The sequence below is a fragment of the Crinia signifera genome, chromosome 1 (assembly GCF_055691185.1).
Source record: "Crinia signifera chromosome 1, ASM5569118v1, whole genome shotgun sequence".
NCBI lineage: Eukaryota > Metazoa > Chordata > Amphibia > Anura > Myobatrachidae > Crinia > Crinia signifera.
Window position 1 is genome coordinate 113,048,933 of NC_139217.1, and position 14,885 is coordinate 113,063,817.

The following is a 14,885-nucleotide window of genomic DNA, read 5'->3' on the forward strand; positions in this document are numbered from 1 at the left end:
TAGTGGGGACAGCGTACTCACGGGGGGGACAGCGTACACACGGGTGGGACTGTTCATATGGGGGGCACTGGTGGGGACAGCATACACACGGGTGCACTGGGGGGGGAGCGTACACTCAGGGGCACTGGGGGGACAGGGTACATACAGGGACAGTGGGGGGACGGATTTACCTGAGTGCAGCTGCATTACAGGGGGGGACAGAGTACACACGGAGGGCACTGGGGAGACAGCATACAAACGGCGGGCACTGTGGGGGACAGCGTACACACGGCAGGCAGTGGGGGGGACAGGGTACATACAGGGACAGTGGGGGGGACAGGGTGTGCACAGGGATAGTGGGGATAGTGGACAGGGTACACACAGGGACAGTGGGGGGATGGATTTACCTGGGTGCAGCTGCTCCTCTGATGGCCCGGGTGGCTGCTTGCTTTCTGTCTTCTGGATGGCGGAGGCAACTCAAGGCCGGGGCTTCACCAGACTGTTAGGCCGCAGGCTGTGGAAGCACCTGAACCTAGTCCCGTCGAGTCCCGGCGGCAGCATGGGGAGGACAGAGTCTGGGCAGGAAATATAACAACAACAACAACAACATCAACAATGTGTACACACGGGGGGCACTGGGGGGGGGGGCAGCATACACACGGGGGCCAATGGGGGGGCCGGGACTGCGTACGCACTGGGGGCGGGACAGCGTACACGGGGGGCACTGGGGGTACAGTGTACACATGGGGGAGCACTGGGGGGGGGGGTTGGGGGGACAGCGCACACACGGGGGGCACTGGGGGGGGGACAGCATACACACGGGGGGCACTGGGGGGGCAGCGTACACACGGGGGGCACTGGAGGGGGACAGCGTACACACGGGGGCACAGCGTACACACGGGGGGGCCTTGGGGGGACAGTGGACACACGGGGGGCACTGGGGGGACAGCGTACACACGGGGGGGCACTGGGGGGACAGCGTATGCACACGGGGGCACTGGGGGGACAGCGTATACACACGGGGGCACTGGGGGGACAGCGTACACACGGGGGGGCACTGGGGGGACAGCGTATACACAGGGGGGCACTAGGGGGACAGCGTACACACAGGGGGCACGGGGGGGCAGCGTACACATGGGGGGGCACAGCATACACACAGGGGGGCAGTGGGGGGTAGGTGTACACATGGGGAGGGGCACTGGGGGGAAAGCGTACACATGGGGGGGCACTGGGGGAAAAGCGTACACACGGGGGCACAGCGTACACACGGGGGGGCCTTGGGGGGACAGTGGACACACGGGGGGGGGGGGTACTGGGGGGGACAGCGTACAAATGGGGGGGTGCACTGGGGGGACAGCGTACACACGGGGGGGCACTGGGGGGACAGCGTATACACACGGGGGGCACTGGGGGGACAGCGTATACACAAGGGGGGCACAGCGTATACACAGGGGGGGCACTGGGGGGACAGCGTACACACAGGGTGCACTGGGGGGGGCAGCGTACACATGGGGGGCACAGCATACACACGGGGGGGCACTGGGGGGTAGGCGTACACATGGGGGGGCACTGGGGGGAAGCGTACACACGGGGGGGCACTGGGGGGAAAGTGTACACACGGGGGGCACTGGGGGGACAGCGCACACACAGGGGGGCACTGGGGTGACAGCGTACACACGGGGGGGCACTGGGGGGACAGTGTACACACGGGGGGGGGGACTGGGGGGACAGCGTACACACGGAGGGCACTGGGGGGACAGCGTACACACAGGGGGCACTGGGGGGACAGCGTACACACGGGGGGCACTGGGGGGACAGCGTACACGGGGGCACAGCGTACACACGGGGGGGGCACTGGGGGGACAGCATACACACAGGGGGGCACTGGAGAGATAGCGTACACACGGGGGGCGGCAATGGGGGGACAGCATACACATGGGGGGCACTGGTGGGACAGCATATACACGGGGGCACTGAGGGGACAGCGTACACATGGTGGGGATAGCGTACACACGGAAGTGCACTGGGGGGGACACAGAGTACACACGGGGGCACTGGGGGGGGCAGCGTACACATGGGGGGCACAGCATACACACGGGGGGCACTGGGGGGTAGGCGTACACATGGGGGGGCACTGGGGGGAAAGCGTACACATGGGGGGGCACTGGGGGGAAAGCGTACACACGGGGGCACTGGGGGGATAGCGTACACACGGGGGGCACTGGGGGGACAGCGTACACACTGGGGGGACAGCGTACACACAGGGGGGCACTGGGGGGACAGCGTACACACGGGGGGCACTGGGGGGACAGCGTACACACGGGGGGCACTGGGGGGACAGCGTACACACGGTGGGGGATAGCGTACACACGGAAGTGCACTGGGGGGGGACACAGAGTACACACGGGGGCACTGGGGGGGCACAGCGCACACGGGGGGCACAGCATACACACGGGGGGCACTGGGGGGACAGCGTACACACGGGGGCACTGGGGGACAGGGTACACACAGGGACAGTGGGGGGACGTATTTACCTGGGTGCAGCTGCTCCTCTGATGACCAGGGTGGCTTCTATCTGCCTTCCCGGTGGCGGAGGCATCTCAAGGAAGCACTTCAATCTGGTCCGCAGGCTGTGGAAGCGTCTCAGTCCCGGCGGTACCATGGCGTGGTCAGCGTCTGGGCAGGAAACATAACAATAATATTAAAGGGCACAGCGTTCACACGAAGGGGGGCACAGCGTACACACGGAGGGGGGGCACAGCGTATACGGGAGGGGGCACAGCGTACACACAGGGGGGGGCAACCAGCGTACCCACGGGGGCACTGGGGGGGGCGAACAGCGTACACACGGGGGCACTGGGGGGGGTGGGGGCGAACAGTGTACACACGGGGGCACTGGGGGGCGAACAGCATACACAGGGGGGCACTGGGGGGCGGACAGCGTACACAGGGGGGCGGACAGCGTACACAGGGGGGCGGACAGCGTACACAGGGGGGCGGACAGCGTACACAGGGGGGCGGACAGCGTACACACGGGAGCGGACACCGTACACACGGGGGCGGACAGCGTACACACGGGGGCGGACAGCGTACACACGGGGGCACAGCGTACACACGGGGGCCGGGAACAGTGTACATGGGAGGGAGACATCGTACACACACGGGGGGCACGGGGGGAGCGTACACACATAGGGGGGGGGCACTGGGGGGGCAGCGTACACACAGGGGGGGGGACATCGTACACACGGGGCGGACAGCGTACACACGGGAGCGGACACCGTACACACGGGGGCGGACAGCGTACACACGGGGGCGGACAGCGTACACACGGGGGCACAGCGTACACACGGGGGCCGGGAACAGTGTACATGGGAGGGAGACATCGTACACACACGGGGGGCACGGGGGGAGCGTACACACATAGGGGGGGGCACTGGGGGCGAACAGCGCACACATGGGGGCACTGGGGGCGAACAGCACACACGGGGGCACTGGGGGGTGAACAGCACACACGGGGGCACTGGGGGGCGAACAGCACACACATGGGGGCACTGGGGGTGAACAACATACACACGGGGCACTGGGGGTTGAACAGCGTACACACAGGGACAGTGGGGGGGATGGATTTACCTGGGTGCAACTGCTCCTCTGATGACCAGGGTGGCTTCTTTCTGCCTTCCCGGTGGCGGAGGCATCTCAAGGAAGCGCTTCAATCTGGTCCGCAGGCTGTGGAAGCGTCTCAGTCCCGGCGGTACCATGGGGTGGTCAGCGTCTGGGCAGGAAACATAATAATAATATTAAAGGACACATCGTTCACACGGAGGGGGGGGCACAGCGTACACACGGAGGGGGGGGCTCAGCGTACACATGGAGGGGGGGGGGCACAGCATACACACGGAGGGGGGGCACAGCGTACACACAGAGGGGGGCACAGCGTACACACGGAGGGGGGGGCACAGCGTACACACGGGGGGGCACAGCATACACACGGGGGGGCACAGCGTACACACGGGGGGGCACAGCGTACACACGGGGGGCACAGCGTACACACGGGGGGGCACAGCGTACACACGGGGGGGGGCACAGCGTACACACGGGGGGGCACAGCGTACACACGGGGGGCACAGCGTACACACGGGGGGCACAGCGTACACATGGGGGGGGCACAGCGTACACACGGGGGGGGGCACAGCGTACACACGGGGGGGCACAGCGTACTCACGGGGGGCACAGCGCACACACGGGGGGCACAGCGCACACACGGGGGACACAGCGCACACACGGGGGGGCACAGCGCACACACGGGGGGCACAGCGCACACACTGGGGGGGCACAGCGCACACACTGGGGGGGCACAGCGCACACACTGGGGGGGGCACAGCGTACACACTGGGGGGGCACAGCGCACACACTGGGGGGGCACAGCGCACACACTGGGGGGGGCACAGCGCACACACGGGGGGCACAGCGCACACACGGGGGGCACAGCATACACATGGGGGGGCACAGCATACACATGGGGGGGCACAGCATACACATGGGGGGGCACAGCATACACATGGGGGGGCACAGCATACACATGGGGGGGCACAGCGTATACAGTGAGGGGGGGCAGGGGACACACGGGGGCAGTGAGGGGGGCGGGGGACACACGGGGGCAGTGAGGGGGGGGCCATGCACTGACATGCAGCAGCTGCGGCTCTGCTACACCACTGGCACCTACAGCGGGTCCCCCCACCACCAACCCCAGGACCAGCCTTACTAGCACATTAAGCAAAACAAGCCACCCACCCACCCACAAGAATACTTGCAGCCGCGGCGCTGCAGACTCGGGAGGGGAAGCTTTCTGGTTTGTCTGTGTAAACACACAGCTGCCGGCCGCCGCGCGCATACACACTCTGACATGAGCGCCGCAGCAGCACGGGCTCATGTCAGTGTGTGTATGCGCGCGGCGGCCGGGAGCTTCGTGTTTTAAACAGGCAAACCAGAAAGCTTCCCCTCCCTGCGGCGCAATTATTCTTGTGGATGTGTGGGTGTTTTTACCCTTTTGGCTCCTGTCCCCTTGGAGGGATTGCGGGGCTGCGGGCTCCCCTCTGTAGGCAGCGCCGAGCGGCAGCAGATCTAGCCCCTCGCGTCTCCGTCGGCCATCTTGGTACACCCAAGTGAGGCCTCTGACTGTACTCCCCCTATTGGACGCACTGCGCATGCGCAACAAGTTGGAGCTCCTATCTTTATAATGGGGGACGTTTCACTAAATTTAATAAAAACTGTACCTATCTGAAAATCCTCAACCCCAAAAGGCACTCCACTGGGACAATATCTACCTAATAAAACAAACCCCAAGTCTCAATTGTTCCCCTACCCCGAGTTATGCCTTCCCAAAAAACCCCTCATAGACTAACATGGGTGACAAAGTGTCATTTCGCGAGTGTCAGAAAAAAACTGGCAGTTGGAAGTTTAGATCGCTCCCAATTGGTCATTTTTTAATATTTCGCCCTGAAATTTGGCACGCATGCCCTTATAATATATATACATACACTCCATATATATAGATATACAGAGTATGTTAACAGAGATATAGTGGCCTTCACAATGTTAACTATAATAGCCTTCATGAACCTTTATTTCTTCCAAATAGATTGCTACAATATGCTAAAGTCTAAAAAAAACTCTAATGTTGCCTAGTTACCATTCTTTAGGCTTGTATCAGAATCCCAGTGGTCAGAAGACTGACCACGGCAATCCCGATGGACAGGATCCCGACACCTTTTTAACCCTTCCCCCTAATCCTCTCTACCTGCAGCCATCCCTAAATTATTATTATGATTATTTGTATTATTATTCTGTACAGTATCAGTTTTGTAACATATTTCTAACAGTTTGGTAACTATACCTAAGTATGTACTCTTCCCCCCCCTCCCCCTTCGCCCCCCCCCCCCCCCCCCCCCCCCCCCGTTTTATTGAAATGCTGTTTTTTTAGAAAAACTGTTTTAAACAGCTTAAGAATGTGCAAGCTGGGTGATAATCGACCGACTGTGTATGCATATGGACAGGGGAGCCGAGAGAGGGTGGGAGCGGGTACTAATTACCCGGGCCCACACTTGCTGAAGGGGCCCCGCAGGGGCCCTGGTCTGACCCCTCCCTTCCCCCTCCATCCCTCCCGGGTAGCAACAGTAGCACACACTTCTACAGCATGTGCTGTGCTGACAGCAGGCTCAGCATGAGTGTCTCACTGACAGCGTGTGAGGTCATGCTGAGCCTGCAGTCAGCACTGCACATGCTGTAGGTGTGTGCTGCTTCTGAGATTACAGTTTTTAGAGTTTTCTTTCACCCTACTCTAAACATTTTGGGGTGTGGCCTAAGTGTGGGAGGTTCCCACAACACACACTTAGGCCACGCCCCCAAAATTTTACCGGGGCCCGGCATTCCTCTCGGCTGCCCTGCATATGGATCGTAGTGCGCATGTGTGAAGAGAACCCTGCAATAAATCCTGCTACCATATGCAAGTTTACTGACACAAAGACAGCGTTTGGGGATGGTAACTGACCATATTCTGGGAGGGTCAGGCACAACACAGGCGTGCCCAGCTCCGGCCGCGATCAGCCTGTTTGTATGGCACCAGCCAAGTGGGGTTCCTGGACTACACATAGATTGCTCACAGTGGAAAAGTCATTCCATGGTGAGTGAGTTTTGAATAGAAATTGCAGCTAAATGCAGGGATAGTTTTGCAGACATTTCCCAGTCTTGCACAGGGCAGGATTTCACTCTAACTGGGTGGCGATTACCTGATCACATGGCTCTACAGATTAGCAGCCGTGCAATCAGGACTGAATAACCCCCCTATAAGATCAGTAATAAACAGTCCAGTAATTGATCCTTTTCAGCACACAACACTGTTTACTTAAGGTCTGCTACAGAACTAAATTTAATATAAGTCTATTCAATTTATTACAATATTGTATGTTCATATATAAGACGTGGTCAGATCACACATATGACAGATAATTTAAATTCTTCAACTGTGTCTTTTTTTTTTAAATATTAAAACTTTATTGACAAAAATAAAATATGCACAGAATATGGACAGTCATTATGATGTCATAGTAGCATTTGTTACACTATATAGTTCTGCTCACTGCACAGGCCCTTGTCTTTGCTGTGGACTCTTTTGACAGTTAGCAGCTCTCAGCGTTTGCTCTTGATTCACTTCAAGTTCAAATTGAAATGGAATCCTCTAATAACACCTTAGTGGAATCTATTCTTGTATGGTATGAAGGAGAAGGAGGAAGGATGGAAGAAGATGGAGAAAGTATTGAAAATGTGGAATTACAGTATGAAGATCCTGAGGAAGATCCACCTGCTGCTGCTGGTGTGACAATGGGATCTATGACAGAATATATGGGAGACTCAGAAACTCTGGCACATCAGTATATGATGAGACCATTGACTGCTCAAGCAACTGAAGAGGAATATCTGAGGGTCAACACAGAGAATGGAAAGGTAGATATTGCGATGTTTGGCGTTACATCTACACGTCATTATGATCGCTATGAGCCTTATAAAGGCTGGCAAGCAATGCAGTTGTACTACCTTTCAACATGGAAACTTGATGAGCCAGCAGAAAAATACATCACCACCACCACCACCACCACCACTGGTGAGCCTGATGGCGACCTGAGGGAAGACAACAGAAAAGGTGACAGTGGCAGCCTGAGGGCCCAGACTAATGAACACCTGGTGGAAATGGTTGAATCTCTCCCAAATGAAGACACTGTAGAGGCACCAGAACAACGCATGAAAGAACTAAGTGCCGAAATAAAAAAGAGAAAGGTGGAACTGAATGATCTACAGCGCCAGAAGAAAAAACTAAGAGCCAGTCTGCGTGATCAGACTAGTTGCTTTGGATGGCAAAGTCTAATAAGACGGATTAGATCATCACTGCACAATGTATTCCACAGACGCAATACTCACACGTTACCAGTTTAAGCCCATCTAACTGGAAAGTAATGGTGTGCTGAGCATATTTGCTAGGGTAGGGAGGTAGGGACTTGCAGAAAATTGGGGTCCCTTGACGTGGGCTGCAAGCTTAAATGTTTTGATCAAAATATGACAAAATGCCCTCTATTTTATACATACATACATACACACAGATTTGCATTATATTACTCTTACAGCCAATATCAAAAGTCTATTTTATATTCATGTATGGCATTAATATTGGCTGCAACTATTACTATCTATAATATGGATAAAACCGAGCACACGCATATTTCAATTTTGTTTTGTTTCAAACAAATGTCATGACAGCATTGTTACGGCTATGAAAGGCCTAGGTGGGTGTGGCTTACAAGCCAGCCCTGTATAGATGTCCTCCTCTGTATCTGGGAGGTGAGTACATGTAACTGCAATGTAATGGTGTGCTGATCATATGTATGCTAGTGAAAACGTTCAGAAAAACTTGGGATTCTTTGGATGTGGGCTGCAAAATATTTTGATCAAAATATGACAAAATCCCCTCTATTTTAATGTATTTGCTACCTACACACAGATTTGCAGGAAATTATTGTTTGCGCCTATAGTCAAAGTTTTTTAGTGCCGTACTTCCCTGTGCAAGATCAGAAAATATGCAGGATCAGACTGGCTGGGTGGGGCTCCTGGACGTTCCTGATTGTCGCATCAGACTTGTAGGACTCAGTCCTGGACTGTCCTAATGCCAGATGGGTATTGCCAAGTCTGCCATCCACTGTATGCCTTAACCCCTTCACGACATTTGACGTATATATACGTCATGGTCGGGAAGTACTTCCCGACACATGACGTATATATACGTCATGACTTCTAACTGTCACTGCGTCTAGAGACGCAGTGACAGTTAGGTGATGTCTGCTGTCCCTGACAGCAGACATCCCCCCTCGCCGCCCAGGGGGGGCAGGGGTGCCCCCCCCGGTCGGCGATCGCTGTGATTGGCTGTTCAAATCTGAACAGCCATTCACAGCGTTTCCTGTGTTACCGGCGGCTAAGCCGCTCGGTAACACAGGGATTCACTGGTGATCGGTGCTGTCAAGTACAGCACCGATCACCACCGATGTGCAGCCCCCCCTCGAACCCGCCGGGCACTCACCCGGCAGCAGCAGCAGCTCCCCCGGCTCCCCCGGAGCGTCTGGAGCGCACGCAGCGCTGCCCTCCTCCCCCCTCCCCCCCGCAGCAGCAGCAGCAGCATCAAGCTGCAGAAAAAGTAAAAAAATAAATATATGCACTGAAAAATATATTTATATATATATATATATATATATATATATATACACACACACATATATATATATATGTGTGTATATATATATGTATATATATATATATATATATATATACACACATATATATATATATGTGTGTGTGTGTGTGTGTGTATATACCGCACCGATTACCACCGATCGCCAGCCCCCCCCCCCTCCCACCCGGCAGCCCCCCTCCCTCCCACCCACCCGGCTGCCGCAGCGCCAGCACCCCTCCCACCCCCCTGCCAGCCGCAGCGCCAGCCCCCCTCCCAAAGCTGGTGACTAAAATGGGGTCACTTGTGGGGGGGTTCCACTGTATTGGTGCTTCGGGGGTCTTGCTAATGCGACATAGCACCCACCATTCATTCCACCACCAAAAATCACTCCTTCCCTTCTGAGTCCTGCCATGCACCCAACTGGTATTTTTTGGTCACACGTGAGGCATTGCCGTACTCGGGAGAAATTGGGGCACAGATTTTGGGGTGCTTTGTCTCCTTCATTCCTTGTGAAAATAAAAAATTTTGAGCCAGAACTGCATTTTTCTGTAAAAAATTACATTTTTTTACACAAAAATGCAGATCTGGCTCAAAATTTTTCATTTTCACAAGGAATGAAGGAGACAAAGCACCCCAAAATCTGTGCCCCAATTTCTCCCGAGTACGGCAATGCCTCATGTGTGACCAAAAAATACCAGTTGGGTGCATGGCAGGACTCAGAAGGGAAGGAGTGATTTTTGGATTTTGCAGCACAGATTCTGGTTGAATGACCCCCGAAACACCCATACAGTGGAACCCCCCCACAAGTGACCCCATTTTGCAAACTACACCCTTCAGGGAATTCATCAAGGGGTATAGTGTACATTTCAAACCCCCCGGGGTTTCACCAATTTTGATACAACTGAGCTGTGAAAATGAAAAATTATTTTTTTTCATTTTCACTGCCCAGTTGTACCACAATTGGTGAAACCCCTGGGGGTTTGAAATGTACACTATACCCCTAGATGAATTCCCTGAAGGGTGTAGTTTGCAAAATGGGGTCACTTGTGGGGGGGTACCTAACTTTTAGCATCTTATGGTGCCTAGAAACCTACATGGTGCCTAAAAAATAATCTCATAAAAAGGAGGCTCCAAAATCAAGTAGGTGCTCCTTCTATTATGAAGCCTGTGGTTTGGTCACCGTGCACACTAGGGCCACATATAGGATATTTATGAAAACCAAAGAATTGGGGGAATCAATTTTTAGTCACATTTCTCTAGTAAAATCTACTGTGTTCCTTAGAAAAATTTATTAAAATTGCAAATCTGCAAAAAAAATGAAATTTTGAAATTTCACCTACACTTTCTTTTAATTCCTGTGAAACACCTAAAGGGTTAACAAACTTCCAAAATGCTGTTTTGAATACTGTGAGGGGTGCAGTTTTTGAAATGGCATCATTTATGGGGGTGTCTCACATACAAGTCACTCAAAGTCACATCATAACTGACCTGGTCCCTAAAAAAATCAGAGTTTGAAATTTTCTTGAAAATTTGAGAATTTGCTATTCATATTTGAAGCCTCCTAGTGTCCAAAAAAATGAAAATGAGGTTGAAATAATGATGGCAACATAAAGTAGACATATGGTCTATGTTAGTTATTCACTATTTTGAGTGGTAAGATTATTTGTCTCACAAGCAGAAAATTTAACATTTTGCAAATCGCAAAATTTTCCATTTTTTTTTACGACATTTTGGTATTTTTCACAAAAAAACACAGACTGTATCGACGAAAATTTACCACTAACTTGAAGTACAATGTGTCACGAGAAAACAATCTCAAAATCACTGGGATAAGTAAAAGCAAAAAAAAGTTATCCCCACTTAAGTGATACATGCCAGATTTGAAAAAAAGGGCTCTGTCAGGAAGGCAAAAACTGGCTCTGTCATGAAGAGGTTAAGGAGCATAAGGAGCCAGCAAATAGCAGCAGGGTAAAAACTCGGACAGGATGTGTGTGAGTCTCACTCTATTTGCACCATATGTGTGTGTTTCACCCAGGTGCCGGATGACGCTCTGACAGGGGAGATCCCGACAGTCAGTATCCCGGCGTCAGAATCACGACTCCTGGTGCTCCAACAGGGGAGATCCAGACTCACAGGGGCTATTCTCCTTTGTGGGTGTCCATGACCCCCATAGAGGGAGAATAGAACTTGAGGCGAGAGTAGCGAGCCAACGAGCCCGCAGCATGGCGAGTGCAGCGATCCCGCAAGGGGATTCTTTGCGCTCTACCCCGTCGGAGCACCAGCAGTCGGGATTCCGACGTCAGGATCCCCCCTGTCAGGAGCCCCATACCACACCCTTTCACCCTGTCCCCTCCATGTGTCTGTGTGTAACTTTCGCTGCTTGGCATGCCTGCTATTGCCCGCCCCAAATCGACTATCCCCGCCGCGTTGTGAATGGAAGTTTTGCATAAATATCCATTTGCAGGGTAGCATGCGGGGCCAAAATCATTCAATGTCGCTTTGAATGATTTCTACCCTGCTCTCACATCTAAGTCTGTCTGGACTGAATTAGACTTGCAGCTTCCAAGTCCAAGAACTGGCCGGGTGGCTGACATCCTGTCACTTCAGCCACCCACCCGGCAGGCAGGTGTCTGTCTGCATTTGCATGGGGATGCCCAGCGTTCTCCTGGGTGTACCCATTGTTTCGTGGGTACTCTCTGGAAACGCCCTCCTCCATTATGCCCCACCCATGCAAGTCGGCGAAGGTGTCTGCACAAAAGCACTGCACATGCGCATATGAGAATAAGCGCATGGGCAGACCCGTGTGAACACGCCAGGTACTGAGGCAATCAGAACGAGGGCCTATGTGTGTGCATGTTTTTCACCCTGTCTCTACCATGTGTGTAGGTTTCCCCATGTGTGTCTCTTGTCTGCACCATGCATATATCATATTCAACAGTCAATATGAAATATTGGCCTATAATAGAATGGGTATGGGTATAGGCCATTGAGTCAACATGGCTAAGGTTGACAGGTTTGGAAGGTCGACAATGGGAAAAGTCAAAAAGGTCGACATAAAATGTTCACATTTTTGTCTCGAATGTCGATATGGACACAGTCAAGATACTGCGTTCGCCAAGCTTCAGGCACGGTGCCTCGCTGCGCTCTGTACTATTTTATTCTCCCACAAACTAGGAAACTACTATGAGGCAATATATTATCTAGGGCCCCACTATGGTTCAGAAAGTGAACTACAGCATTACTATGGGGAATAACATTAATAACTGCTGTGGAGAAGAGTCACCCAAGAAGCATTGCGACTGGGGACCCTTCAATATGTTTCTATGGGGCCCACAAAGCTCTGGTTACTCCACTAAAATTCACTATGGCCCTCATTCAGGTTGGAACACATTTTCTAAGCTGCTCCCTCCCTGCATATTCGCCCCCATTTTCCCTAACATTGGTGACGCGGAGTACATGCTCATGTTTCTAGAGAACTACAGTTGTACTACAGTATTTGCTGGTATCTGAAAGCGTTTAGCTTTAGAGAGTAGCTTGTTGCTTGGATACAGCTTCATGAAGCAAGAATAAAAGTGCGCAAAGCATACCTTTAATCCAATGTCATAAATTACATATTATAGAAATAACTGTTCCTTTTCCTGTTGGTAAGCTTAAAATGCAAGATTCAACAAACTGCAATTTATTGCATAGAATTGTTCAAAACCTATAAACCAGCAACATTTTAACAGTGACTATGTCAGTTTTATTTGCTGAAGTACAATTACTGGCCATCATTTTTCCTTCATTAGTAGAGGTTGTAAAAATCAACCATTTTACAACTTTTAGCTGCCTCCAATGCTTATGGTCATGAGCAGCCTATTACACTGTCTGCCAAGTTTGAAGTGGAAGAACTTGACAGGACTGCAGAGATCACTTCACATAACAGCACTTACAGCTGAAAAGGGCAGGACAAAAATGTGGTGGCATCCAATGACCGAGACACAGCAAATGCCACGAGCTCTTCAATCCAATCCACTGCTAATATTTGTCTAATCAGGTTGTTTGCTTGAATGTATGCATCTGTTTATAATGGGTGTGACCAGGGGCGGATCCAGGATAAAATGACAGGGGGGGCACCATGATAAAAGAGGGTTTAGGTGGGGGAGGGCCAGTGTTAGTGGTGCCAGTGTACATGCTAAGAGAGCGGCAGAGAGAGGGTGGCAATGGGATTAAAAATAGGCCCTGGCATTTAAAGTACGCAGGCCCACCATGGCAACAAAAGTGAAGGATGTAGTTGTGCGCGCGCCGAAGGCGCGCTCTGGAAAAGGGGGTGTGGCCACTCAACAGGGGGCATGTCCTTGAGTGTAGTGTACAACACCATATACAACTTCTACACATTATGCAACAAAATACTAGACCCCATTATACTTGCCCCTTACACATGATGCCAAATGGAATGAGCAAAAATTCAAACAATGCCACACGGATTGAGCCAAAATTTACATAATAACACACGGATTGAGCCAAAATTCACATAATGCCAAATGGATTGAGCCAAAATTCACATAATGCCAAATGGATTGAGCCAAAATTCACATAATGCCAAATGGATTGAGCCAAAATTCACATAATGCCACATGGATTGAGCCAAAATTCACATAATGCCAAATGGATTGAGCCAAAATTCACATAATGCCAAATGGATTGAGCCAAAATTCACATAATGCCACACGGATTGAGCCAAATTCATAAGATGCCATATGGATTGAGCCAAAATTCACATAATGCCACATGGATTGAGACAAAATTCACATAATGCCACACGTATTGAGCCAAAATTCACATAATGCCACACGGATTTAGACAAAATTCACATAATGCCACACGGATTGAGCCAGAATTCACATAATGCCACACAGATTAAGACAAAATTCACAATACGCTTCATAAACAGGGACATTGTCACCATAATGTCCATTGCGCGTTAAGTTACACGGCATGATGTCCATTATGTATTATGCCAAACACCATAATGCTTATTAAAAATTATGCTACATACAGTAAGTGCTGCTTATCTACATGCTCATTGCCAAGGGTTCCATGCTCATTGCCAGAGGTTCCATGCTCGTTGCCATGTGGGATTACATGCTCATTGCCAACGGGGAATACATGCTCGTGGTAAATGGGGGACAGCCGCCGCCAGGCAGAAGTGATAGCCACTGACAGTGGCAGAGCCTGGCTGTATTCCGAGCACTGCAGGTCCCAGCTATTTGAAATAATACCCATTTCACACCAGAAAATGCATTCCCAGGTTGGCCCCTTTTACACCAGCCTAGTCCCTGCATTTTCTGGTGTGAGGGGGAGAGAAAACCACCCCCCCCCCCCCTTTAACCAGTTATCTCATTTAACCGGCTATATCTTCGGAACTAATTGACCCATTTACATGAGACAAGTATCATATTGAAGAACTTTTGAGTGGGCTTTGAATGATTTTGGTCCAGTAAAACTGGAACGTTTGGTTCTAGAGTAATCTGCCCTCAAAGAACATGAACAGCCATGAAATTACATTTCAAAAATAAAAAAATCGATTTACACGCTATATCTCTGGAACCGATTGACCGATATGGACCATCCTGGTATCATATTGAAGGCCCAG

General features: G+C 51.9%; 1 long non-coding RNA gene across 1 annotated transcript; it reads right to left on the reverse strand.

The window, feature by feature from the left end:
- Positions 1 to 2,562: 2,562 nt before the first annotated feature.
- LOC146026334 (uncharacterized) lies at positions 2,563 to 5,118 on the reverse strand. Its single transcript, XR_014454432.1, has 3 exons — positions 5,023 to 5,118; positions 3,610 to 3,751; positions 2,563 to 2,655 (listed from the first exon to the last, which is right to left on the reverse strand). It is a non-coding gene; the product is annotated as an uncharacterized LOC146026334 (long non-coding RNA).
- Positions 5,119 to 14,885: the final 9,767 nt, after the last annotated feature.